Below are 27,650 nucleotides of genomic sequence, written 5' to 3' on the forward strand. Positions count from 1 at the left end.
TTCCAGAGTGTTTCTTCTGCCTGCTATGCGATTTGCTTCAGCTTCATTTCACATGCTGTCTCACACAATAGCCTCCGGGGATTCACAGAGAAAAAAATTTAGCTGCCTCACCTTCTATGCCCAACTCCTGCCTTCCTGCAAGGAAATTATTTGCTGCTTCCCTAACAAACCTGCTTCAGTTGTCACTGTAGGTAAGGTTATGTCAACACTTCTATTATAAACTCCTCTTGTCAGGAATTTACAAGTTGGCCGTAAAAATTCCCTTTGCACTTAATTCTGGCAGAGATGAAAAAGCCCCAGGAGCACATAAAAAAAACCCCCAACATTTACATATTAGATTTTAACACTTTCCAAGAAAAGAATACCTCAGTGTTAATGCAGACACTGTATGACCAGACAAAGCCCTAAACAAATGTGTCCAGTCAGGAAGGGAATCCTTTACTGAAATAAGTCACCTTGGAGTGCCCTGCACACCAGTGCTGCAAATATGGAAATGTCACTCTGAGTGCCACCAGAGGAATAAGAACAAAAGTGCCCTGGAAAAAAACATTACACTGCAATGCTAAAATGCAAGCCATCCTGTTTATTGAGGGATACATCCTGTCTGTCTTACCAAGAAGCTGAGTTTAATGTTTGAAGGTTTCACTGGAGTAGAGGAAGGATTTTTTTTTTTTAATCTGTCTAAAGTATTTATCTCACCTTCATCCTCATCTGAGCCCCTCGTAATCACCACCACATTTAGCTTTCCTGGTGCATTACTGCAGTTTATTTTCATTTCAGAAACAGAACAGTGATATGGAGAGAGGTTAAATGGTTTGCCCAAGGTCACAGAGGACAAGCCTCTGCGCTGGGAAAGGCACTCGCCCATGTCTGGGATCCACCCCAGCAGACTGTCCATCCTCTCATGGCTTGCTAAGGGGTAAGGGCAATTTATTGTGCTTAATACAGCTCTGAGCCTGCAATTTCTTTTCTCTTTCCTGGGCTACTACTTGGCAGGATTTAACAGTTACTGGCCTCATTCTCCCTCTCCACTCCCACCCTTGTTTTTTACGGGTCTAAGAGGAACCTGAAGAGGTCTGATTTTGGATCTGAGGAAGTGTAGAGAGCCTGAATTCTTTGTGTGTAAGAAACGTTGCTGCATAGAGGCTGAAACAGAGACAGGGCAGGATCTGCTGCTTACCCAGAGGTGCATGCTTTTACATTCTGTCCAGTTCCATATTGAAAAGGAGGACTACATGGCACTAAGCTAAACTCTGGAAGTTTTGAGAGAAAAAAGGGGATGGCCAGGAAAAGGAAAAAGAAAATAATAAGTGGTGAGTGTTTTTGATACAGTCTTTAGTTAATTTTCAAATGCTATAGGGAATCAACAACAGAAAGAAATTATAATAATCCAGTTAGAACTAGTGCAGCTTCAATAAAACCACATTTTTAAAAGTATGATTCCAGCTCTCTAAACTCTTCCACATATTTAATGCATGCAAATATCTACACCCATGTGTATGACTCTGCAAAGTTATGTTTGCAGCCTTGCAAACCACATTTTAAACAAAGACTCAGATCTCCATCTTTTTTCTCCCCTTAACTGCTCAGGACAAACACAAGGAGTGCTGCTTCCTCCAGTGACACCAAGCACTAAGCTGGGACACCCCAGGCCCAGCTCTGAGTGAACAACTGTGTCAGTCTGCCAAGGAAAGGACCAAATTCTGTGGAATAGAACAGGCTCAAGAAGTGCAAAAGGAATTTACAAAGCAAGATTTCAGTAATATGGTCCATTGGCTTTTGATAATAAAAACCACATTGAAAATGGCCAAGAAATTAATCTTTAAAAGGCAGCTGTAGCCCATGTGTATTAACTATTTTTCAAAGACATTTCCTCTGGATTTTTGTTACCTCCTTTAATACATGTTTCCAGCCAGCAGAGATGTTATGCTCTGTGGGTGAAATATAATATGCATTTTAAAAACATTTATAAATATGTATACACCCTATGGATTCACATGGCACTGTTGGAGCTGTGTTCTGGTCTGCAGTCTTTAAACATTAATTACAAATATACCAAGGTGTATATTCAGTACAATGCATGGGGATTTAGCCACATAAATTTCATTAAGGCTGATGAGAGGTGTGCAGTTAAAGCCCCGCATATCAAGACATCATGCATAAAGAAAAGCCTGTCTAATTATGTATTTACTTATTAAACTGGAACAGCTCTGAAGGCCATGCATGTTTATCTAATTTTATTTATTCCTTTTCAAAACAAATGAAATGCACACATGAACACACACGTGTGCACACACACACACACCTATACTCTGCAGAACATGGAATTTTAAAATTTAATATGGTAATATGTTGAAAAATCAATTTAAATGATTCTTCAGCTATTGTTATTTTTTGTAACAAGCAAGATTAAAACATCCCTTGAGGTCACAAACTAGGAACCTGATGATGTGAAATGGCATTTTTGTGGTATTAAAGGCATTGGTGGCACATTTTAGTAGAGTTGCAATTATGACACACAGTACACAAAACTGGGAAATTCTCAGTTCCCCTACCTGGTTTCCTCAGGTGTCACTTTTGTCATCATAAAACTTCTTTCCTCTTCTTAACAGTGGGGCATGTAGATGGCACACAGCCTGCATTAAGGTAAAGCCTTGGGTTTAGCACATGCATGTGGGTAGAAACTGTGTATTTTGCATGAATGTTGTTAATTTCTGGACATGAAGGAATGCATTTCATACAACTGTTTAGTTTCTTCTCTAGATTACTGAATGGCTCCAACATACGTTTGCTGCCAAGTTCAGGATCCGAAGATGTTGCTCCAATGTCTCTTCTGAACACTTTGATGCCATCTACTAGATCATTGTGTTAGGGGCCAAGTTAAGGCCAGCAGGGTAAAGGCAATTTATAACCCACATAGTGACATCAGTCTAACCTAGCAACCTCCCTAGCAACACTGCCAAAGCATCACAATGTGGCCCCCATAGCTCAGATGATATGAAGATAGCAGCATTGTTAGGGTGGGAGGTTGCCACTTTGGCCTAGCAACAAATAACAGCCTGACCTTGGGATCTATTGAAAGCTGAGAAGCCAAGCAGAACAGAGGGAGAACCACCAAATGAAAGCCCAAGGGTTCCTGTCTATTTATTTTATGTAACTAAACAAATTCTTCAGAGAAAAATATGGTAATGCTTCCAGACACCCTGCATGCTTATATATTCAACATTGCTTTTCCACATGGCTTGTTAAGAGATTTTACATTGTGATTTGGAAATCACAAAACCTATGTGCAGAAAAAGGATGAATAAAGAATCCACTACAGCCAATTCAGAGTGGTAACAAACAGGCTGCATATTGCTGTAAAAGTGTGCTGATGTGAGGGTGCCCACCCCCAGGTCTCACATGGGGTGATCTGGGAGCCACACACACACTGGGCTTTGGGCTCACACAAGAAATCCAGCTGTAACCAGCTTATTTGCAGCATTTTGTCACTGAAAATAATGAAATGGATATAAATCACATCCTCCCTTTCCTTCTCTTTCTTCTTGCTGCCCATTCAAATAAGCCCCTTGTCCACCCCATTGTGCCCGCTCTACACGGGCAGCTGCTGAAGCAAGGTAACACTTCTCTCTCCCATATACACATCAAGAGTAGGGCATCCTGAGGAGCTGGACCTGATCTGCTTGATGTTTCTAGTTTCTGGTAATGATCCCATACTCCTGGTGTTTGTAAGTGAATACTACATACAGCATCTTGACAGTGATTCAAAGACAACTGAGAGAAACAAATGGCAAGTATGGAAAAAGCAAGTGATGCATTTGTTTCTGTACTGGTGGCCCTGAGCCAGTGTGTGGTGCTGGAGGTTGCCTGATGCTGAGTTTACAGACACCATTTGGCTTTAAGAAAATATAAAACAATATTAGCCCAACAGTTCCTAGAAGAATCATAACCCTTGGAATTCCAAAGCTATCCTGTACAGTGACCACTTCTAAGACAAACTAGGGATAATTCACCTCCCCCTTCCAGTTTGCTGGCTTTAAGCTACAGCTGGCCAGTGCAGAGAAGCTCAAATTGCAGCTGCCTTCATCCTCTTTAGCTGTCAAATAAACAGATGACTTTGGTTTGCAGCAACGGAACATTGAATATATATTTTCAAAAATGCAATTTCTTTTGAAATTTCAATGAAACATGCTTTCACATATGTGTGACTTTGCATGTGGGTGTGTGAATACACACACATTTTTATATAATTACATTTTTAAGTAGGTATTTTTAGAAATAATTTTAATTCCTTCAATTTTTGTGCATTGTGTCCCTCTTGTATAACACTTGGTATAACTTTCAGTTTATAACTTCTCTTGAGAAAGGAGCCACAAGCCACAAATAGCCAATTGTCTACTTGCAGCCTTTTACAAAGGGACTGATAGAGCTGAACTGGACATGGTCTGTCTGTCCTGCTGTCACTGCTGCAGTAACCATAATTGTCGTGTGGGTAACATGAAGTCAGGGGCAATTTATCTTATAAAACCTTGATGCAAGTTTCATCACAGAGCATAGCATCTGCCCATTAGCTCAGTTTCTGTTTTCAGCCAAGACTGTGACACATTCAAAGGCATTGTGTGAAGTGTGTGAAAGTTTACTCTTTTGGACCTTTCTTAAAGTACATGCTTTAAGTATATTGAAAAATAGAGAGTAGTGGGAGAAACCTCTTGTGTTAGTGCCACTTTCTTCATTCCACACTTTTTCAAACTCAAACCAGCCAGCTGAAGCTTTTTTAACTCCTTGGCTTTCCCATAACAGCTTGAATTGTGGGAATTGTGTGCATCCAAATGGTGAAGAGGAAGCTGCAGTGGTACCCAAACAGGTGTGCCTACCTCCCTACAATGCAGATGTGCTGGGAATCCCACAGACATGAGGGAAAAGGAGATTTCAGCTTCTCACAGTGCTTCCCAGCCACACTGCTCTGTCTCCTTCTGCTGCCATCTCTGCATGAGGGTGTCCTCAGAGGTTAACTTCCAAACTGTAAAAGAATGGGAGGAGAATGGAAAACTGACCATATTACTTTCTCCATGTATTTCCTGCTAAGCATCTTGGAAAGTGCTGATAATCTTTCTCAAGTACTAATGTTGGCCACAGTTTTCCCCCCAGGGCTCCCCATCAGTGTGAGCCCTCTCTCCCTTTTCCATGTCATTTCCTTCCCTCTTTGAACCGTGCTTCCTAGGCGAGGGAAGGGAGCAGGGTGGGGAAGCAGCTCCTCCACACAGGGCTGCCAGGGACCAATGGTCAACGTGTCTTTTCCTCAGCACCATATTTTGCCAATCTGTAGAATAAAATATGTGAAATATAGTTGCAAAAAAAAAAAGCTGAGAAGTTAATTTCCTCCTTCCTCATCACTCAACAGCTCTATAACTCCAGCCTGAGCTTTCACCAGTCCCAGCCATGGTGTTCAAAAGCTCCAGCCCCAGCTCTGGCTGTCCTCTGCCCTCCCACTGCAAATTAAGCCCAGAGTAAGAGCTTGGTGTAATGAGTAACCCAGAGGAGATTCATTGGGACCAACACCAGGAAAATTACTTGATTTCTCTGCTTACACAATTCAGCATATTTATCACTTTGCCAGTTCTGAAACTGAGTAACTTTGGCAAATACCAGAGTCAGTCTCAGTTCCTTAGAGGAGACAAAAGACTTTACCATAAATATTTCCAGAGCCAGCTATATTTTTAGACAATGGAGGCTAGGACTGCATTGTGTGGGTTTCTGTATGTGTATAAATTTAACATTCTGGATATCCATGCTTTTTAAAAAATGTAATCAATCTCTAAAAATAAATGCACCTTATTAAATACTTAAAATTCCTATCCTTCCCTCTAGAGACCATGCATGACTGGCATTGAAGCTGGGTCACTGCAACCAAAAGAAATGAACAATTCCGATCAACAGACCCTGATTGCATCAGTGAGCTGGTGGAGCTGAAGAGATTTCACCAAAATTGGGATGTTTGGATCTGGGTTTTGTTCCACCAGTTGTAGATGCAGATGTAGAATCTGGGATCCAGTTTAAGTAGACTTCATCTGTATTAGATGCCAATTTAGGTGCCTCTTTGTTGTAAATCTGAGTAAGCATCATGCACAAGTGCTGGGGAAAACAGTTTAACCCGAACTCCTTCATTCTAGCCCAGGAGGGAAAAGCAGTGGCCCTGTATTTGTGAGAGGACTGCAGGGATATATAAGGCTCTCCAGTGGCTGCAGTTAATGCCAAGGTCAGCTCCAGCTGACACCCGTGCCTGGGGATGTGGGGGAAGGGACGGCTGTGCTCTGCGGCCAAGCCACAAGATGTCAGGAGACTGCTGTGCTGTGCCGTGCTGGGCTGTGCTGTGCTGAACTGTGCTGAGCTGAGCTGTGTTACAACTGTGCTGGGCTGTGCTGTGCTGTGCTGAGCTGTGCTGTGTTACAGCTGTGCTGTGCTGGGCTGAGCTGTGCTGTGCCACTGCTGTGCTGAGCTGTTCTATGGCTGTGCTGTGCTGGGCTGTGCTGTGCTGTGTTACAGCTGTGCTGGGCTGGGCTGAGCTGGGCTGTGCTGAGCTGTGCTGGGCTGAGCTGGGCTGTGCTGAGCTGTGCTGAGCTGTGCTGTGCTGAGCTGTGCTGTGCTGAGCTGGGCTGAGCTGGGCTGTGCTGAGCTGTGCTGAGCTGTGCTGTGCTGAGCTGTGCTGTGCTGAGCTGGGCTGAGCTGGGCTGTGCTGAGCTGTGCTGAGCTGTGCTGTGCTGAGCTGGGCTGAGCTGGGCTGTGCTGTGCTGTGTTACAGCTGTGCTGGGCTGGGCTGAGCTGGGCTGTGCTGGGCTGTGTTAAAGCTGTGCTGTGCTGTGCCGTGCTGTGCTGTGCTGAGCTGAGCTGTGCTGTGTTACAGCTGTGCTGTGCCGTGCTGTGCTGTGCTGTGCTATAGCTGTGCTGTGCTGTGCTGTGCTGTGTTACAGCTGTGCTGTGCTGTGCTGAGCTGAGCTGAGCTGTGCTGTGCTGAGCTGTGCTGTGCTGTGCTGTGTTACAGCTGTGCTGTGCTGTGCTATAGCTGTGCTGTGCTGTGCTGTGCTGTGTTACAGCTGTGCTGTGCTGTGCTGAGCTGAGCTGTGCTGAGCTGAGCTGTGCTGTGCTGTGCTGAGCTGAGCTGTGCTGTGCTGTGTTACAGCTGTGCTGTGCTGTGCTGCGCTATAGCTGTGCTGAGCTGAGCTGTGCTGTGCTGTGTTACAGCTGTGCTGTGCTGTGCTGAGCTGTGCTGAGCTGAGCTGTGCTGTGCTGTGTTACAGCTGTGCTGTGCTGTGCTGAGCTGTGCTGTGCTGTGCTGTGCTGTGCTGTGTTACAGCTGTGCTGTTCTGTGCTGTGCTGTGCTGTGCTGTGCTGTGTTACAGATGTGCTGTGCTGAGCTGTGCTGAGCTGAGCTGTGCTGAGCTGAGCTGTGCTGTGCTGTGCTGTGTTACAGCTGTGCTGTGCTGTGCTGTGCTATAGCTGTGCTGTGCTATAGCTGTGCTGCGCTATAGCTGTGCTGAGCTGTGCTGTGCTGGGCTGAGCTGTTCTATAGCTGTGCTGGGTTGTGCTGTGATGTGCCATGCTGTGCCACTGCTGTGCTAACGCTGTGCTGGGCTGTGCTGAGCTGGGCTGTGCTGAGCTAACACTGAACTAGGCTTTGCTGTGCTGAGCTGCCCTGTTGCATCGTTGCACTACTGCCCTGGCAAGACATTCTGCACTGGGGCCTGGGAGCAGCCTGGAAGCTCCTGCCATCATTTTTCAGCCCTCCATGCTATTCTGCATCCTTACCACGCCACTCTGCTTGTTGATGAAAAGATGTGAGCAAGAAAATGAGGAATTTCTCCTTTTTCATGACTTTTCCCAAGTCCCTATTTTACAGCTTGCCAACTCCCTTGCTGTATATCTACATGCAGGTTCCTCTCTTATATCTCACTTTACATGGTTAATTGTGTTTGTATTCTCCACAGGGTTCCTGGCATTTACAGCACACTGTGAGGTCACTGATTTGCCACTGTGTTTTCAGAAACCTGCCTCACCATCCCCATGTAAAACTGAAAACGAGTCGAAAGTGAGAAAGCAGCAGTTTGCAGGAACGCTCACGATGAAAGGATAAACAAGATCTTACACAGAACCGTGCCTGGGCTTGCATCCAAACACAGTGTGTTACAGCTTTAATATAAAGGGATGGCTGTAAGATGCATTTCATTCTCACTGCATGCACTCTGCTAGTGAATACTCTGATCACCAGACACTAACTGTGTGTTGTGCACAAATCCTGCTGGTGGAATAAATCCTCTTCCCACAATTACAGTACACCCCTGTGCCAGTTTTTACATCTCAAGCAGCCAGAGCACAGCCATTTGTGTTTCTAAAGCAGCAATGGCAAATCTATGAGGTCCAGTTCCAGCAGGTGGCATTTAGGATGTACACAATTGCTGGGAAATTTAATCTAATTTAATTTCTTTAAAATATTCCTTCAGCTCTACTCTGGTTCCTAATGAATATCTATCTCATGGATTGATAGAGCACTGTCCAAGTGACTCCCATTTTGTTGCCACTGTCAGATCAATCCCCCAGTGGTGTCCTGCTGCATCCCTCTCCCTCACACCAACACACTGCCACTTACTTGCCTATACTTCCAGAATGAAACTCTTTTATGGAGAAGTAATTTTTCCAAGTGTAAAGCTGCCATACACAGAGGATATGTGTGGCTGAAATCTGCACAAACTAAACTGGAAACTTCAGGGCCCAGTTCTTTATTATTCTTTTCATACCCTTGCTTTGGCTGTAAGGTATCAGCCAGCTGATTTGGTAACTCTGATCACTCTCTGTGTGAAGTTGTAAACAGAAACACAAGTCACTTACATGCAGGGAAGAGTCAGTCCCTTATTTTTTCCACACTAGAAACTGTAGTGCTCTACATAGAAAGTGCTGCAAAATCTCAATGGCTTTAGACAGCTCCAAGCTTAAGACACTTCCTAGAATATGTTGTGCTGGATTTCCCAAATGGTTGCACCACTCCCCACCAGCTGATCTCCACTGGCTTTGGTGAGACCTGCCAACCTATGCTGCATGCCAGCATCAGTGGTGCCATGAGAGCTGAACCAGGGCCACTGAGAGTCTGGAAACTGCTGTGAAGCTGAAGATGCTGTGTCTGACCATCCTTATGAAACCTGGTGTTCTGCTCAGGAGTCTGTGCAGCAAGGGATTCATTCTTTGTTCAGCACTGCATCACCTGTGCCATACCACCACTTCTCCTTGGGTTACATTTTCAAGACGTTGTGAAAAGCACATTTTAAGAACTCTTGTCCTGTACTGCTATTAATATATGAAAAATAGCTTTCAGAGTCTCCTTGCTGCTGAACTCAGCTCTGGTCTAGCAGGAATCCCATCTTGTTCAACATATTTTTTTGCTTCTGTATCCAAGTTCCTGAGTTTCTGGATAATAAATAGATACAGTCTAGCCTCCTTTTTGATATTAAGTGGCATCTGCGCACCCAGGTCTTGGGTGTCATGCTAAGAGCTCAGAAAATCAGAAGACACCAGAAAAAAAAAAAAAAAAAAAAAAAAAAAAAAAAAAAAAAAAAAAAAAAAAAAAAAAGAATACCAACATTGTTAGGGTGATAGCTCATTTGCCAGTGACATCAAGAAATACAACACACCCCTCACCCCTCAGTGTGTCATGCTCCAGTTTCAAGAAGATTCAGTGCCATGGGCGTTGAGGTAGAATGCAGAAATGGGTGTCAGATACAAAACACAGGTACCATCATACACACAGGGTGTTTGCACACACTAAACATTGAAATGTTCAGTTTGGAAGTGACTGGAAGTTCCCATTCCACACATTTGGAGTCGCTGTATGAAATGACATGAAACCCACCAAGTTCATGTTCACATAAAAAAAAAATACATGGACAGATGGCATCTTGTCTTTCTGGCAGTGTCAGCAGGTTGGACAAGGATTAAGCATGTAAGATGAGTGGAACACAGACTCCATGGCTGCCACTTGTAGAGCTCGCCTGCTAGAACTGACTTGAACAGAATTATGATTCTTTCTGAACAAACTGCAGCCCTGTCCTGTCCCCTCCATGCCCACCCTCTCCATCAGGCCTGCAGCTCTTTAGTGGGGCAGCACAGGATCCCTGCATTGTCACTCTACATTTGGCACTTGGAACTAGAAAATTTCTTCATTCAGCTCTGTGAGCCCAGTGCCCGACTAGCAAGTCAGTCATGAAAATGAGTGCTTTTGGAAACACTGTGTGAGGATGAGAGGAGGCAGGAAGTCAATGAGTCGTGAACACTGCAATTGAGGAAGGAAGATGGTCACAGGTAGGATCCCACAACTCTGTAAATGAAGTTTTCTGTCCAACCTGCTACTGTAGCTGTGCATTTGACGTTGAGCACTGATGTGTAAGAATGAGCCCAAGCTCTGCAAGGCAAGGCTGCAAATCCTGAGCTTCTGTGCAATGGCTCTTATCCTGCATTTGATACCATCATCAAGTAATCATATTTTAATGAGGGAGTAGAACATGCTAATTGTTTTTCTTCTGCTATTCTACATGGTTGCAAATTAAAGGGACACCAGGGAAGCAAGAATTACAGCCCTGTGTTTTAGGATGGTGCACACTTGCTCAATACAGCTTGAGTGTTTTGTCACAGCCACTTTAGCTTTACAATGTGCTTTGTAGCCTATGGCTCATAACAAAAAAAATAGATGGATTGCTATTGTCATTGTGGCACCAGATTGGTGAGGAAAATACTAATGGATTTTGTAGCTTAAAATGAGTGTACATCAGGAAGTTATGGCATTTTCATTTTAGCTTAACAGCACATTTCCTGAGACTATCTGGAGAAAAGCTTCTAGATAAGAACTACACTCTCATATTTTAAAAAGAATTGCAAGAAAGTGAAAATAATTCTAAGAGGAGTTGCTAGGTACAATTCTGGTGCATAACTAATGTAAATATGTCTTATGTTATAAATGAAATATTTGGTTCTGTAAATTCTGGCCCCTGTTTCAAAAAGTCTACAACTGATATTCTGGGACACATTTTAGAATCTTCCACCAAAAACTGCTAGGAGTTTGGTAAATTCTGACAATTAAATAAATTCTTGTATTTCAACTAAGACCTTCCTCACATGCACTGAGTCCTCAGCACACCTCAGGCACTGCAGCACCTTCCTGTCAGGGCTCTCTGGTGCTTACAGAGCTCTTAAAAATGGACTCCAGCTTGAAGTAAAATTTCTATTGACTGGTAACTGGTCACCAGCACATGGTGGTGGTACCTTGTGTGAACAACAAACTGAGGGCTGGCTGCTTGCAGGGCTGCAAGCAAGTAAAAATAACATTAACTTCCGTACTATTTATTTCTATGTCCAGGATGAGAAGAGGGAAAGAGACGGCAGGTTTGAAAAAAAAACTTCCCTATAATTATTGGCAAATACTTAAAAAAATAAATCTTATCACCCTGTAAAACCTTGCTGTCATATATGATACTAAACGTTTGAACAAGTGAATTTTCACACTGCACAGAATGATTTAGCACTTTCTTACTTTCTGGGAAAGTTTTTTAGCAAAGCCAGCAGGCTGGGGCTGAGTACTGGCATGATGGATCTTTTTAGAAATAACTGTTAAAAGAAACTGTGTTCTGCAAGTCCAACCCTTTTACAGGGGAACAAGGACAGCAATGTGTGAGCACTGCTGTGTGCTGTAGTGTGGTTTTGTGCCTCGTGTTGGCGGAAAAAACAAGTCGATGGTGGCAAAATCTGTAAAGCAATTACTGCTCCTGGAATTGATAGTCTGGCGCTGCTCACTGGGTCTAACAGAATCAGGTGTTTGATGGAAGCACTGCCCAAACTAGGACAGACACAAATTAAGTGCTGTCCTGAACAGCAAAGAAAACACGACATTTTTTTTTTGCTCTAAATTAGCAACACTGTAGTTTTTATTTGGACTTCAAAGGCTTAGATAGAGACCAAAGCAGTGTAGTGCTCTGTGGTCAGTTTATATTAATAAAAAAAGTAACAATGCTAGATTGAAAAGAAAATAAAAAGTCACTGAATTTGCTCTTGCATGGAAAAGACCACAAACTCTGGGAGCTCACTGTGCCATGTGACCGACCTTCCCCTGCCCATGGATGGTGGATTATCATCAAAGCTATTTGGGTATATGCACATGACCTCACAAAAATGTGCACTAGCAAAAATATACTTTTTCTCAAGCCAAAAAGGGAACAAAATTTTTCATAAAAGAGACCTAAGACTTGCTCTTGTGCTAGTGATTGGATTAGGTAATGACTAATTAGATGAGGTCATCACTTTCTATGTCATATATAAACAGTATTTATGGAGAATTTACTCATTCTAATTAACAGAGTAGAAATAGTTTCTTGACAAACTTCATTTTCCTGAAACTAAGTGCCTTGAATTTGTTCCACTTTTGATCTTTCTTTGGTGGCTATGTTTGCTTTACATTAAAATAACTTCTAACATTCCCATTAAGGATAATCCCTCCAGCAGCCACAGTATGACATTTCTATATTAATCTTTTAAGCATTTTAGAAAAGCAAGGTTTCATGTTTTAATAATCACAGATTTTTTCTCTGAGGAGTTGTAAAAATTTATGGGGCTTTTCTATCCTATTTGACTTCTACATCTTTAGAGTTTGGTGCTAATGGCCCATTCAGCCTGCTTACTCTTTGACTCCTTCTTTATTTCTTTTTCATCTTCTTACAAAAGAAAAATTGCTTCCGTGCCTTACGCTGTTGCAGATGCTGTTCAAGTGGTAAGTAATTTCAATTCAACTGACTGAAAAAACCTCAGTTCACCCTCATCTCAGAATCACTTGGGGTTCTCCAATATAGACATATGCATACAAATCCTTTAATTCGTAATTAAGAACAAAATGTTTAATAATTATTACTTAATAAATATTTAATAATAAAATAATAATAATAACAAAATGCTTAAAGCAGAAAGAGCAGCAACATCAATATAAGTACACACATTTTTAACAGTGTATTGGCTCGTCTTAAAAAAGATTTTTTTCCTGCTCTAAGATTTTATTTAATTCTTGCTTTTTAGAAGAAAAATAAAAAATGAAATGAAATAACAGATTAACTATGTTTATTGTAGTAATAAGATGACCATTAAAATGGCTTGCCAGTGCCCCTGGAAGCATTTTTGTCCCACACTACTCATACTTTGTTCTATGCAGAGCACAGACATTACAACTAACAAAAATCCAGTCATGCAATCACAGTAACAAAACAAGCAAATTCCTCACTCTGTCACTGCTCATGCCTTCACTTCCTGAAAGCCAAAAAATCTGTGCCCTTTTGGACAAAGTAATTTCCAAAGAGGAGAGAAAACATGCCTGCCTTAAGTCAAGATTGCCTCTGGTGATTTCCATTGCTAAAATCTCTGCAGAAAAGGAGCTGTAGCATCTCAGTTAGGCAAGTCTCAAAGCATTTGTGGTTACAGAGAATAAAACAATATTCTCAGTTCCAATGCAAGTTGTGAGACATTTCACTTGATTTGCTCAAGCAGCAAACTATCAGGAACAGGGGCTTACTCCTCACTGAAGCCACCCCCTTGGCTGCCCCATAGAGAACCAAGGGGTCAAAAAGGACTGAGAGGATAAAGAACAGAGCAGTCAGCAGCACATCAGAATGTTTGATAATGGAGGAGACAGGAGTTTCAGGGGCTGGGAACACCCACCAAGGGGAGTGTAGTAACTACAGAGGAGTGGGAAAATGTAGTTTCTATTGCATATTCAAGACAGTAATTGAAGAGATAAGTGCCAAAAGATCTGCAGCATCCAGAAATTGTCAGAGTCATCTTGCTACAGGTTCCTCACTGATCTTATCCTGAGTGTTTCATAACAGATGGAAAGATAGCTGGAATGCATGTTTAAGAATAGACAAGGAAAAAGCAACTCTGTTTTGTACCAGAAGACTCAAGCCCTGTTCAGAACCAGCAAGGGCATGGTGGCAGCTGAGTCACCACCAGCAGCATCAGCCCTGCTCAATGCCCTGGCAGCCAGCAGGCAGATGGGTCCCCCCTCGGCACAGCTCTGTGATTTACTGCACGCACACAAAGCTGGAGTAACTTGAGTGCCTCCTGGATGATTTATAGAGGCGTGGGTTGCTCATCTAAGCAGAGGAGTGGGATGCAGAAATGCTTGTGCTCTAACCAGTTTCCTATGTGGAATCCTGCAGCCCAAGGCGCGTCAAGTTGTTTCTCAGCCTCTGTGCACGTTCCCAAATCTCAAAGTAAAGCCCAAGCCTTTTTAGATGTGCAGTTAAAGGTTCCAAGAGAAGGGAAAGAGCTTGCAGAAGGGCCCAGCTGTTCCAGTCCCTTTTCTCCTGTGTATCCAGCTCTCCCCTAATTCGGCCCCTAGAAGCGAGTGAGTACTTGCTATGCACGAAGGTGCAGTGATTTCCTTCAGGAGCCTCTGGCAGAGCCAGTGCAGCGTTTACGTTGTGCAGGATGCAAAGGGCAAGGTTGCTGTTGTTCACTGGTTTCACAACCACACAATTCTGGTCCTTCATCACTCCAGAATCTTCCTTCAGCCCTTGTTTATCTGAGCACTTGGAACAAATATTTACTCCTTTGTTTCTCTATTTGAATTATTTCTTTATTTGAATTATGAGTGCAATATTTCTTGCTCTGCATCCTTTTCCAGTGTTTGAAAAGCCAGTGAAAAATAGTACATTTTTACTGACAAGGTAAAGATATTTTTCAGAAAATAGTGTTGATGATGTCTATTGTTTTACTCTCTATGTCAAGGTTGATCTTCAGTGCACATTTTGGATAAGTAGACTGTTACTTGGCAAATGTTATACCAAGGAGTGGGATGAGCATTAGGGTTTAGAACATTGAATTTGTCACTAGAATTTAAGCAAAAGTTGAAAATATTTTTCTCTGATTCAGCCCAGAGTCCTGCTAGGGACACTCTTAGCCTGTGAGCACCATATGGGTGGTACTAGGTAGCCACTGTGGTGTCTTTTGTATTCCCAGTCAATGATATCTGCAGTTGCCTGTCCCTGCACCATCCTGTCACCAATCACTGGTTAGAGCAGGCTAAAAGCTGTTGTAAATGATGCACTGGCCCAAGGGCAAAAGAAGAGCACCAGGAATTCCACCTTTAACTGGGATTCTAGTATGTTGCTTTTTTACTTGCATTGTCCTTAAGCTAAAAGAATACTGCTGGAGATTTGTGCCTCCAAGAGAAACAGAAAGAAAAAAAAAAAAAACAAGGCAAATACTAAAAAGAGGGAGCAGCAGAGAGCTGGTGAGCAGAGAGCTCTCCATTCCCATGCAAAACCTCTGAACTGGTACTGGAGGTCTGCAAGAAAGCACCACTCAGCCCTGGGTGCTGATGCAGACAACAATGAAACTAAAGCGCCCCAAACATTCATAACCAGCCCTCTGACTGTCCCTGAAAAAACCCCAATCTCGTGTTCTTTGTCCCCTGAACTATAGTCACCTTGCATTACACGGTAGGAAATGACTAGCCAGGCTTTCCATTGCCGCTGGCACTAATCACAGAAGATGAATATGAACTGACCAATGGTGTTTATAACCTTGTTTAACAATGTCAGGCAGTGGGCTGGAGTCTCTCTCCCTTTCACCCATATCATTCCAGTGGCTTCAGTGCAGTAATTTCAGACAACTTACCCCCGCACCAGTGAAGTCAGACTCAAAAAGTGCTTTTAGGACAGAAAAATCCAACCACACTTTTGAAGAGTAAAAAGAATGAGAAGTATCAGAACTCTGAGTTAGTAGTATCATAAATAGTGAATTTCTTTGCTTTGCAGCTCAGGTGTACCCATGAAAACAGCATAGTGTATACTAGAGTGAGAGGGTCTGGCCTCTGAAGCAGATCCCCTTGCCAGCATCAAGCAAAACATGTTTCCCCGCTGTATATTTTCATGAACACTTGAAAAATCACAGTAAATACAGTTCATATAGGTAACAAGCATGAAAATATATTTCTGGTGGTAGAGAACCTTTTATCTTGGGTCACCAGTGCCCTGCTGGCACTGTAACATATTTATTTTTTAGCATTCAGTGACCTTTGATATCAGTAACTACTGAGGCTGCCAATCTGCCCATGGGCTCTTCCATGCCAGTCTTTATCTGCTTTGTATGCTGGGCAGTCTGGAATTGAACTCTGCCTGTTTATGAAGAGGTGGGCAGGGGAGGGAGCAAAGCCTCTGGGGACTCTGCCCTGTCAGTGTGTGCCTGCATGTTCTGTGTGTGCCTGAGTGTGTGGCACTGATTCTGAGGCCCCTGACATGCAGCTAATGCACACCAATGTCTGTGTGCATGTATTCAAGGGCTCTGCGGTTTCTTTCTCTCATACAGTACGAAGAGTGGTATCTGCATGGCTGTTGGGATGTAAAGGGCAGCCTTCAGCTGGGCTACAACATACCCAGTATTCTGGTGTCCACTTTGGATGGAAAAGAGTCTTTTTGTAGTTCTTGTGATTATCTTCTCTGCCACACTAATTAAAAACACTGCTGTGACCTGTCCAAAATCAGAGTGCTCCCTGGGTTTGTACTTTACCCTGGACAGTGTCAGTTTTTGGGGAGTTTGCACTGCCCAGTTGCTCTACTACAGTTCCATTTTTTCCAGCTAAATTCCCAGGTGGAGAGGCACATGTAACCCAGATCCAGCTGTCCTAGCAACAACAGGACATGGCTCATGTTCATCTAGAACATGTTCTCACTCACTGAGAAAATGCCAAGCTAGGAGGGAGGAAAAGGTGCTTTTTAGTTAAACCTCCACCAACTAAATCAAGCAAAAATTATGTCTGCCCTTTGCTTAAGTGCCACTGCTTGAGAAGCAATCTCATTATGTGTGGTAACACATAAGCTTTAAAGCATTCAGCTAAAAACAATCCTTCTGCAGTCCCCTGGTCACTAACTGGCAACACAGCTCCACACTGACACCACTCTGGCAACCTGTAGAGTTTGCCCTCTATTACATTTTGCTTCTATAAGCACAGCTATTATTGGAACTGCTTACTTGACCATATTGCATGCTTTACCTCCATCTGACAATAATTCATTCTTCCAGCTTGCAACATTAATTACTTATGCATACTATACACACTGCCTCTCTAAGTACATACACATGAAGAAAGCAAAAAAATTTATGTACAGCTGAATTTGGTGGTGTTTTTCTATTATTTTTATCTAACGTGAGGACAAGAAGAGATTTCGATGACCTGAAAGTCGTCACCAGAAATACTCAGAAATGAAGCATATCAACAAATACTGGCTGGCCCTGTGGTTTATTACAGAAAACACAAAATATACCTCTGTGTTTCTGTGCTTCCCCATAAAGAATAGAAGGAAAACTTCACTTAAATATTTATTTATGGATGGATGTGTGTACACACACACATATGTGTACTTACATATAAACAAAAAACAAAAAAAAACAAACAAAACCAAACCAAACCAGACCAAAAAAAAAAAAGTCAACCAAAAAAACTCCCAAAACCAACAAGAACAAAAAACCTAAAACCAAAAACCCACCAGAAAAAAAAAAAAAAAAAACCTCCACAAATACGTGACCAAGAAAAAGCTGGTCAAAAACATCCACATGTTCTTGATGGTTAACACTTTCCTATCTGTAACATTAGAAAGATAAAACTGGAAGACATCCTGGCACCTCAGACTTATACTTCTGTTAACACGTGTGAGAAGATCCTGCAGCAGTCATGATGGTCCAGCAGTGCCCTGTGCAATGTCATTAATTAAAACTAATACAGAGATTTTTTTTTTTTTTAATACTGCAATCAGTTTTCTTCCTTAAAGTAAATCTACTTTTCTTTATCCTTCTGCATAAAGTTTTGTATAGTTAAGAGAGAGACTGACATATCCACACAACAATCCCTCTTATCCTAAATCAAGAACCCAAAAGAGGCAGGAATAGCCCTCCACTCTCAGGGAATCTTCCTCTTTTCAGTGCCTGCAGAAGAAGCCCTGGATTACATTAGCTTGAAGAAGGTGATTAATTTTCAATTGTTAATTGTGAAGCATATCCCAAATGTATGTTTGTTTTTGTATGGAATTGCATCCTATTTCCATGACTTTCACCATCCTCCAGCTCACCACAATACTCTGATGCTGTTAATGATGGTGCCTCTTGACTCTTTCATCAGAACATTTATTTGCCATTCTCTGTCTTAAATGACAATAGATCATTAGAGTGGATATTAAAGAAGTTCAATCTTGAATTACTAGAAATCTCTATCCCAATAGCAATCTATTGGCATCTCTCCTTCAGTACAAATTCTTACACATTTTACTGCTCTTGTACTAATCCCCATCTTCTCCATCTTAATGAAGAACTTCCCATGTGGCATCATATCAAATGCTTGACTAAAATCCATATAGATTAGATCTACTGCATTTCCCCTTGCTTAGACAATCAGTTATCTCTGCAAAGATAAATTGTCCAGGACACTCGGCAAAATCAGCATCCTGGTTGCATTTTATCCTGTTTATCTTCTCTTGCCATCTTTTAAATAGATATATATATTAAACATTTAAAATATATTTTTCTTTACAACTGTCCTGAAAGTCTGAGGTGGTCTCAAAACCAATAAACTCAGTGGCTTCTTAGAAATCTTGCTAATCCTTTTAAAAATTAAAGTATTATATCTACTATTTTCAAATCATGGAAGAACAACCTCCAACTCAAAAATTTATTTCAAATGGTTGCTGTCAATCTGGTACTAGTTCCTTTGGAGTTCTGGGATAAAAATTACTGGTCTCCCTCACTTGAAAATGTTAAGATATTTTAGATTTACTTTCACTTTTATTGTGATAACTTCAATTTTCTTCTCCTCATTCCAATTAATCATGTTGGTTTTACTCCCTTCTTCAAATCCACTGTTTCTCTTAAAAGCTATGGCAAAATTTCATTTAGATCTTGGGTACAGAAGTATTTTTAATCTTTTCCTTGTCCACTCTTCAAAGTAGCACCAGTTATTTTCTTGTTCCCTGTTTATACATGGCTGAAGAAATGTTTCTTTTTTTGTTTTAATCTCCTCTGACATCTATTTGAGACTTATTTTCAGCAAATCTCTCTTTACTCTGAACACTCACAGGTGGTGAGTTTGTTCATCACTTGTTTCCCTTACTCTTATTACTCTCCCACAGCTCAATGTAGTGATGCTGTTGCACAGACTACATTAACAAGCAGGGTAGACACAGTTTAATACAGATGTTTTGGAGATAGGTGCAGAGTGAACATATTTGCAATGAAATTCACAGGCAAACAGAAATCAAAGATCTTGTTATAATGGAAGGAGTGTTTTTATCAGATTAGAGTTGCAAAACCCTTTGCCTCAGCCTTGCCTATGCCAGAGAGCTTCAGCTTCTAGCAACAAAAATAGTGCAAGTTTCTTCTCTTCCAAGGAAATGAAAACTTCTATCAGAATGAACAGAGGCAGAAATGGACAAAATAGTACCTTGTACAAGCACTAAACCAGTAGCCTAGATTTTCAAACTGCTACCTCCTGTTGTAATTTTTGTTTGTTTGTTTTTGTTATTGGGTTCTAAGTTCATCATTTTGAGCAGAACTCTCACAAGGCAAAACAGTACAGAGCTGAGGAAACCTGTGACCAGCCACAGCATAAAAGTAGCTCTGAAGTGGGGGCCTTTGTGGCAATTTTTGATACTAAGGATTCAGGTTACATTTACTGTTTCTGATTTTCCTTCATTACAAAGGTATTTCCAAAAATATTTTCTTTCTTTTTTCAGCTGTGGAAAAATTGCTTCTCAAATTTGTGTTCTACCAAGTTCTGCATTAGTAAAACCAGGAACAGATAGGATAAATGAAGATATAATTACACAAAGGTCGTAATATAATGCTTTGTGCATCACCCACTGATGGCAGTCAAACACCAGAAGTGGGGAACCCAACTAATCCAGTGAATGGTGAAGGAGCTTCACTGAGGATGTACACTCAAGCACAGCGCACTTGCAGGTAAGAGAGAAAAGATTTTCCAAACCCATCTTAGCATAAAATTGGAATCTCCTCCATGGGCACTTGTGAGTCTGTCGGACAAGACCTTCCAGACACATATGTCTGATTGTAGAGGAATTCTTCTATGGAGGGGACAGTGAAATAACTTTTTCTTTTCATGAGCTCTCCCCAGCCGTTCTGATACTATTCAAGCACAGTCTCCTGGGTCATTGCAATGCCTTACACGATGCCTCTTTCAGTTCCAGACCGACATACTGGCCCTCAGCATTTTTCGTGGAGCTGTCAGGACTACCCCACTGTAGAGAAAATGAGTGCAAACCTCTGCTAGGAAACTTTGTCTCAATATATTTTTAGAGGTAAAACATTATCCATTATTGAGGAGTAGGCTGGTTACCCCTTGCTTTGACCTTGCTTTCAGACCTAAGCCCTAAACTGGCATTCTCTGCCATGTATATTTTGCTTAGTTCCTCGAACTGCAGTTTGTTTTTGCTTTTCCTGTGAGCTTTTCTGCCCAGCTTTACCCATCCGTTCGCTACTGTAAACAACAGTTTGCCTGCTAGATGGCACTGGCCATCCACCAGCGCTGGGACTGAAGGCAGGTGGCACTGACGAGCCGTAAGGGCACATGGCCACCCTTTGGTCGTTATTCTGTTTACTTTCTGCAATGGCATTTTCTTTGCTTAGATTACTTCACTCCTCACCCACAGCACTCGATTGCCACTACAATAATTCTATCCATGTCCTCTTCCTGTTCTAGGATGAGTATAAACTTGCTGTTAGCACTGCTACAAAGGGCTGGAGCTGCTTCTGAACCCATCAGTTTGTTGAAAACTGAAATGAAACCAAAGCCCTGAAGTTCCTCTGGGTTTCAGTCACTGACTTCAATCTAAGTATTTTGCAAACAATAACTTATTGGTGGAGGATATAAGTAATTAAGCTTGTCTGCTTGAAAACAGCATTACAGAGCTATTGCGAATAGATACTGAGGACGAAGATACAAGAATGGTGTGAAATCTGCTTGTTCTTTGGATTCTGTTCTAAATTCTTTATATATTGTTGGGGCAAAAATCTGTTTATCATAGCTACCTTGGAAGTGTTGCATTCAATGTACTCATCAACACGCCAAGGAGGAAGTTGAAGCTTTCAACTGTGTCTGCAGAGCACCCAGCACAATTCACTGCTGCCACCCTCTCCATGCTCTTTTCAGTAAAGTGCTAAAAAACTCACAGTCAATCAAAGCTCGAAAACAAAGTTAATGACAAGTGTCCAGCTGGAAATAGAAGAGCCTCTTTCTCCAAAGTATTCACAAGCCCAAATCATCCTCCAGAACATGCCCATTGTGCCACAGTGTCTGCAAGCAGAGTGCCACCATCACCCTTCTAATCAGCCCTTCATCTGAGCATGCTGCTCTCTGCACCTGAGCAACCCGTTTGCTTTTCACACACAGGGGCACGTTTTACCAGTGCCAGATGTGCCCACAGTGGGTGTGATTTCTCAGAACTTGAGGGTGTACCCTCTGTTTGGATGGCAAATTCCCTGGCTGTGGTTGCTTGGAGACATTACAGGTATCACGGTATCTGCCTTGCGTGCCTGTAGATGTTTTTCAGGTAGGTGTGGCCATACTTCAACTTGGCTCATCAGATTCTCCACAGATGTTCCTGGTTCTAGTGACAGTGCCAGGTCTAACTTTCTCATTAGTTCTTTTCCAACCTTATAATTATCACCTATATATGAAGCTGAATGCAGTGGTGTATCATACCATATCATTTCCAGGTGCCAGACACCTAATTTCTATCTTTTTTTTCTTGTCTCCTCTCTACTGAAAATGTGTCCATCTCTCTATTTCCTGAGGGATGCTGCAAACTGATCATTCCCAAACCTAGAGAAGATTCAAATACAATAAGGTTTTTTTTTGTTTGTTTGTTTTTGTTTTGTTTTTTTTTTTTTTTTTTTAACGTTCTGGTTGCATTTTAGGATGTTTCTCTCCATCTTCCCAACCTTCTTTCTCCCCTTCACTCTCAAAAGTTAACACCTGCCTAGCAAAGTTGGCAGACAGGCTGAAATGTTTGTGCCTCAAGCCATTCCTGTGAAAAACCTGGCACCTTTGTTCAAATGTCTGATGAAAGCGGGTTTGAACAAAGATGTTGGTTTGTGAACTGGCAGGGGCACACAGATTGTGCTGGGGTGGAAAACTTCAGCAGGAGGAAGGAAGATGAGGGCAGATGGTGGCATTGTTGAGGTCTTGAAATGCCACACAAAGATTCACAAAAGTGGGTCTTTCTAAACTTACATGAAAAAATATCTGATGCATTTAGTCCCTGTTTAGATAGTGCAAAGACTTCTGTGTATTTGCCTACCAATTCCTCTGGCACAGCATGAAACAAATGGCATGAAACACCTCCCTGGGTATTTGCAAGGCCACTTAGCTTTAAAATACAGCTCAGAGCAGCACCACCGATCTTAAATTAACTTTCCTGGTGGGGGAAGAGTCTTGAATTGATCCTTATCTATTTCACTGGGTCTTGTGCTGACAGTCAGGTTTGCTGTTCTCACCACTGTTAGTGTTCTGCTCTTTATTGGGTGTACTGTGAACAAACCACCAGTCCAGACCCTTCTGATATGGCTGTTGTGATTTGCCTTATCTTTATTTGCTCCTCAAGCCACTTTGGTAAAGCTGAAGAAACCATGTCCTGCAAAAACTTTGAACTCTGGATGAGCAACTAGAAAATATCTTTATTATCAGGGATGGAGAGCTTAGGCTGCAGCTGGTATCCAGCTGAAGGGCACGCAGACTGCAGGGATCTGCACAGGAAGTGGCTGAGAGAGTCACTGGCATTGTGGCTATTAGGGAATTATTAGACATGTGTTAAATGTAGGCTTAGCTTCACTAATGAATCGCCTTGCTCAGGCTACAGAGAATTTTGGTTATGGGTGGCTGTGAGGACACAGAAGGAAAGGAAATATCATCTCATACTTGGAGCTGATACAGTGATTCCCACATGGGATAGTGGAAGTACTCCTGTGCATGATTACAATAAAAACATTTATGTGCATTTCTCCTGTTATTACAGATTATTTAGCTATGGAAAGGAGAGAGGGGTAATTCAGATTTCTGCTCATTTGTACTTTGTGGCAATAGTCAGTAAGATTAAGATGTAAAACATTAAGTGAACATTTTACAAAGTAATAGGTTGATTTTTCAGGCTGGGTACACTCTTAGTGTAAGCATTTGAGTAGCTCTTCTTACTCAGTGGTCACTGATGTGCTTTAAGTTAAGTGTGCATGGAAATGTTGCAGGACCAGGGATGCATAACACAAATAACTTTTCCCTCCAATATACTTCCATAGGTAAATAACTAAAAATGAAATGCACAAACCAAAACTTCATCTTCTGTGGGTGCAAAGGCCATGTCTGTATCTGTGCCCTGAATGATGCAAAATGCAGTGACAGTCCTTAACACACAGATATGAGCGACAAATACTAATATGCAAATAGTGCTATGCGTGATGTTTCCTAAATTTGTGGGTAAAACTCATTTCAGATTCCAACACATGTACAAGCTATAATCTATATAATTTCTCTTAACACACACTTAAGAGCTCATCAGTGATTTGAGAAATACTCTTAATAAATGCGTTTTTCATTGCTCAAAACCTGGGAGGGAGCAGCAGTATTTGGGTTGCCGAGAGGCAGTGGTCAGGCTCCGGGCTGGGTTTCGGGGTGTGGGTGGCAGGGAAGGGGGGCCGGCTCGGGGTGGGGGAAGCCCTGGTCCCTCGGTGGGAATTACTCAGATCCCCGTCCCTTTCCCAGCCCCGCCGCCGCAACATTTATTGCAAAAGCAGGAAATTGCTTATTACTAAACTAGCTGGCAAGGGAGCAGAGCCGATGCTGTTCCACACTGGCACAGCACTTGCTTAGCTGCTGCTTTCCCTGCCTCTCCTTGTTCCGCTCTTTCTTCTTCTTCTTTGCCCTCTTTCTCTCCTCTCTCCCTCGCTCTCTCCTCTTCTTTTTTTCATTTTGGCTTCTATTCAAATGTGGGTCAGGGGTGAGCGGCTCCCAACGTCACAAGCTTGCAAGATGGCGCTGGGAGGAAGGCTGTGAGATGAGGAACAGGCTGGTATAAACCGAGAGGACAGGAGAGGGAGAGGAGGAGAGGGGAAGGGGAAGAAAAGCTGCTGCTCCAGATGCAATAAGAAGGTAACGCGGCGCGGGGCGCGGGCGGGGGCGCGGGTCCCGCGGGGCGGCCGGGCGCTGCCGGGCTCCGCGGTGCAGCCCAGCCCCTCTCCCCCGCTCTTTATTTGCAGCCCCGGTGATTTGCCCATCTGCACGGGTCCGCTCGGGAGAGTCGCCGGGGTGGCGGGGGTGTCCCCTTGTTCCCTGCCCTGCATCAGCCGTGCCCGGCACCGGCGGTACTTCTATTGAAAAAAACCGAGATGGTTTCTCTGCTCTTGCCCCCCTCTCTCCGTGCTCCGGGCCCCCTCCCCTCGCTCTCCGGGCGCGCTGCCCCGTTTCTTCGGGGGCCGGGGCGTGCATCGGTGTGCTGGCCACCGTGCCTGTGTGGAGCTTGCAAATGTTGGTTATTTGGTTGAAGCGGCTGGAAACTTTCCCCTCCTCCCGTGCCATTTGTGTGTGTGCGCACGGGTGTGCGCTGCCCCTTCCTCGGCGGCAGTGGGGTCGGGGCGGGGGGCCGCAGCTGCTGCCCGCCGGGGCCGGCCGGCGTGGGGCTGACCGGCGGGGCGCGCAGGCAGCCCCGGAGCAGCCGCCTGCTCCCCATCCCCACTCGTCCCTTCAAGTGAGCCGTATTGTATTTTATTTGATTTTATTTTTTCCCCGAAAGGAGGGAGCGGAGCCCCGGGGTGCCGGGGGGCGTGTTTTTGTCGGTGATCTGGCCGCATTGTGGAGGAGAGGGCAGGAAAGGGGCTCCCGGGACTTGCATCGCCTCCTTCCCGCCCCCCGCGGTCCATCCGCCGGGCTGCGAGGCGACGAGCCAGGCCGGCATCCCCCAACCCCAGCGCCGGCCCCAGCCCCACCGAGCACCCCCTGCCCTACCGGGACCGCGGTGAACTTTTGCCCTGGCTCCCCCCTTCCCCGCCGCCCCCCTCAGCTGCTCGGGATCGCGGAGGGAAGGACCCGCCGGCTCGGCTCGCTCTGCCCGTCGCTGCGGGTCTCTGGCTTTTGTTACGGCCCCATCTCGGACGCAATGGACGGAGCAGGATCGCGCACCCTCCCGCGGCCAGGGGCTCCCCGGACCCTGCCCGCCGGCTTTGTGCCCCGCAGGAAATGCACGTTCCCCAGCCGCGCTAGCCAGCGTAGAGCTGTCCACCCGGTTAAAAAAAAAAAAAAAAAAAAAAAAATTGTACGTCCAGGCTGGCAATATTATTGCCGAGGCGCTCGACATCGCAATTGAGGGAACCGAGAGGGCTGGTTACTGCCCGCGGCTGCCCGCTCCCGGGAGCACGGCGCCGCGGAGCCGGACCGGGCTCTGCATCTCCCGGCGCGCCGGTGCCGGTGCCAGCTCGGCGGCGTGGGGAGCCGGGCTTTTTGTGTTTTTCTGGTTGCATTTAAAAGCAAAGCAAAGCCGGCGGGGGGAGTGGGGGCGGGGGAGGCTGCGTGCCGGCCCCCTGCGCGGTGCGCGGCCCGGGGAGCCCCGCGGTGCCCAGCCCGTGCCCGGCCCCCTTGGTACGGGGCGAGAGCCGACGGGGAAGTCAATTATTGACTTCTCCTTGGCCGGGTCCCAGGTGGAAGTGGGCACGGCGGCGGCGGGCGGCTCTCGGCGCGCCCCCCGTTATCGGGGCCGCCAGCCGCGCTCCTCCCGGGGGCTCCGCGGCCGCCGGACACCGCGCCCGGCCCCGCCGCCGCCCGGGGAACGCGTATGTACACACGGGGCCTGGGCACTCGAATCTTTCTGCTGCGAAATCCGCAACCTTTGAGAACTCGGGTGGCCTGAGCGCTTCCAGAGACGGGTAACTTGGCGTTCGAATCTGTGAGTGGGGAGGAGGTATACACACCTTTACACAGAATTAATGAATTATATATGGAACCCAGTGTTTTAGCAGACGGTTACTGAAATCACTCAGGGTATTACTTAGTTGTTAGAATAAATCTGAGAGAGCAGCCAGAAACCAGTTAAGAGCATCAGAATTACATTCTGCTAATGAACTGTCCTTTGACCAAAACTGGTTTAAATTTGTTGCGGAATGCTGTTTTATTTGAATAGCTCCCATGTTTTTCCAGAAATTAAGGGGAAACAATATGCAATAGTCACTTTCATTGGAAAATGTCAGAACTATGAACAGATGTTTGCTATGCTTGATAAATACAGTGTATAAACAACTAATATTTCAAGATGACTTATTGCTATTTTGTATTACTCAGAACTATTGTATATACTATAGCGGCTCTGGAGAGAAAGCTGTAAATGACTCCTTAAGACTTCACAGCAAATCTACATGAGGAAAATGACATATGGAAAGAAAATTGACTTATTTCCACAACTGCAAATGGCCTCCTTTTTGCGCCTTTTCATTAGCAATCTAATCCTAAAAGCATTAGGAGCAATTATTTGCAGTGGTGCCTGACATTCTAGGTCTAATTATTTAAATCAGTTTAACTTTTGATGGTTGACCCATTAGGTCAAATCTGTGTGCCCTTTGTTATATTTATTTAAGGAAAAAAAAAAAAAAAAAAGGAGGGGAGGGGGGGTCTTCAAATTTGACACCTGCTACTGACATATCATTTTAGCTCTGGAGGAGATCAGCATTAAGAATAAGCAACCTCTTACATTTGTTACTTTCCATTCTAACATGGGTTAAGGATACCCTGTGTAAGTGCCTTGTTCTTTGACATCTAAAATCCATTGCTTAATAATGACAGACTTGTGTGGCCGCAGGAGCATAAGCAGGAGTAATGGGAGAGTATGAGGATATGGCAGGTTTTCCTTATGTCATGCTTCCTAATCTACGTGAAATGCAGATGAGACACACACATAAAAGGGATGGTTTTTCAGTATTTGTGGGGACAAGCTTCTTCCAAGGATCTGGGAGAGCTCTAAATCTTTAATGCATAAGGAAATAGCTCACGTTACTATTCACATACGTTTCTGGGTGGAATGACTTATGGATGTGTAGATAGTAATAAGTATTGCAAGATGCTTGAAGCACTTGGTATCACGTGATGCGCTGTAGTGTCAGTGCTGAATTGTTTGGCAGAAGCCGACGTGTGACAAGGGGTGGGGGGAGAGAGGAGAGAAAGAGAAGGTGAGAGGCCTTGTTCCAGAAGGGTACATGTTCAATTTATGTTGATTAGTTGTTTAAAATAACTGGAAAACAACATAATGCTAAGCAGTTTGGCTGTGTAATGGATTTAAACTCTCTAAAACAGCCACCACAGCCCAAAATTGGTGGTCACAGCATGAAATTTGAAGTTGTGAACAGCAGATCTTGCAATGAGCGTTGTCGTTTTCTAGCATCTTTACAGCCCATAGTAATTAAGAGCTGCCAAACATAAAGTGTATGTTATGCATTCCTCTGACCTTGCAGAAAATAGTATGTGGCTATTCTTTGAGCTCCTGCTGCCTTCTTTGATGATAGATGTAGGGAAATGGGATGATGTTTGAAAACCGAGG

General features: G+C 43.8%; 2 long non-coding RNA genes across 2 annotated transcripts; one reads left to right on the top strand and one right to left on the bottom strand.

Annotated features, from left to right (window-relative positions):
* Positions 1-1,272: 1,272 nt before the first annotated feature.
* LOC128816229 (uncharacterized) lies at positions 1,273-2,881 on the bottom strand. The gene is made up of 3 exons (XR_008439823.1): positions 2,742-2,881; positions 2,556-2,636; positions 1,273-1,931 (listed from the first exon to the last, which is right to left on the bottom strand). It is a non-coding gene; the product is annotated as an uncharacterized LOC128816229 (long non-coding RNA).
* Positions 2,882-3,013: 132 nt separating this feature from the next.
* Positions 3,014-6,045, top strand: LOC128816230 (uncharacterized). The gene is made up of 2 exons (XR_008439824.1): positions 3,014-3,185; positions 5,869-6,045. It is a non-coding gene; the product is annotated as an uncharacterized LOC128816230 (long non-coding RNA).
* Positions 6,046-27,650: the final 21,605 nt, after the last annotated feature.

This window comes from Vidua macroura, chromosome 18 (genome assembly GCF_024509145.1).
Source record: "Vidua macroura isolate BioBank_ID:100142 chromosome 18, ASM2450914v1, whole genome shotgun sequence".
Lineage (NCBI taxonomy): Eukaryota > Metazoa > Chordata > Aves > Passeriformes > Viduidae > Vidua > Vidua macroura.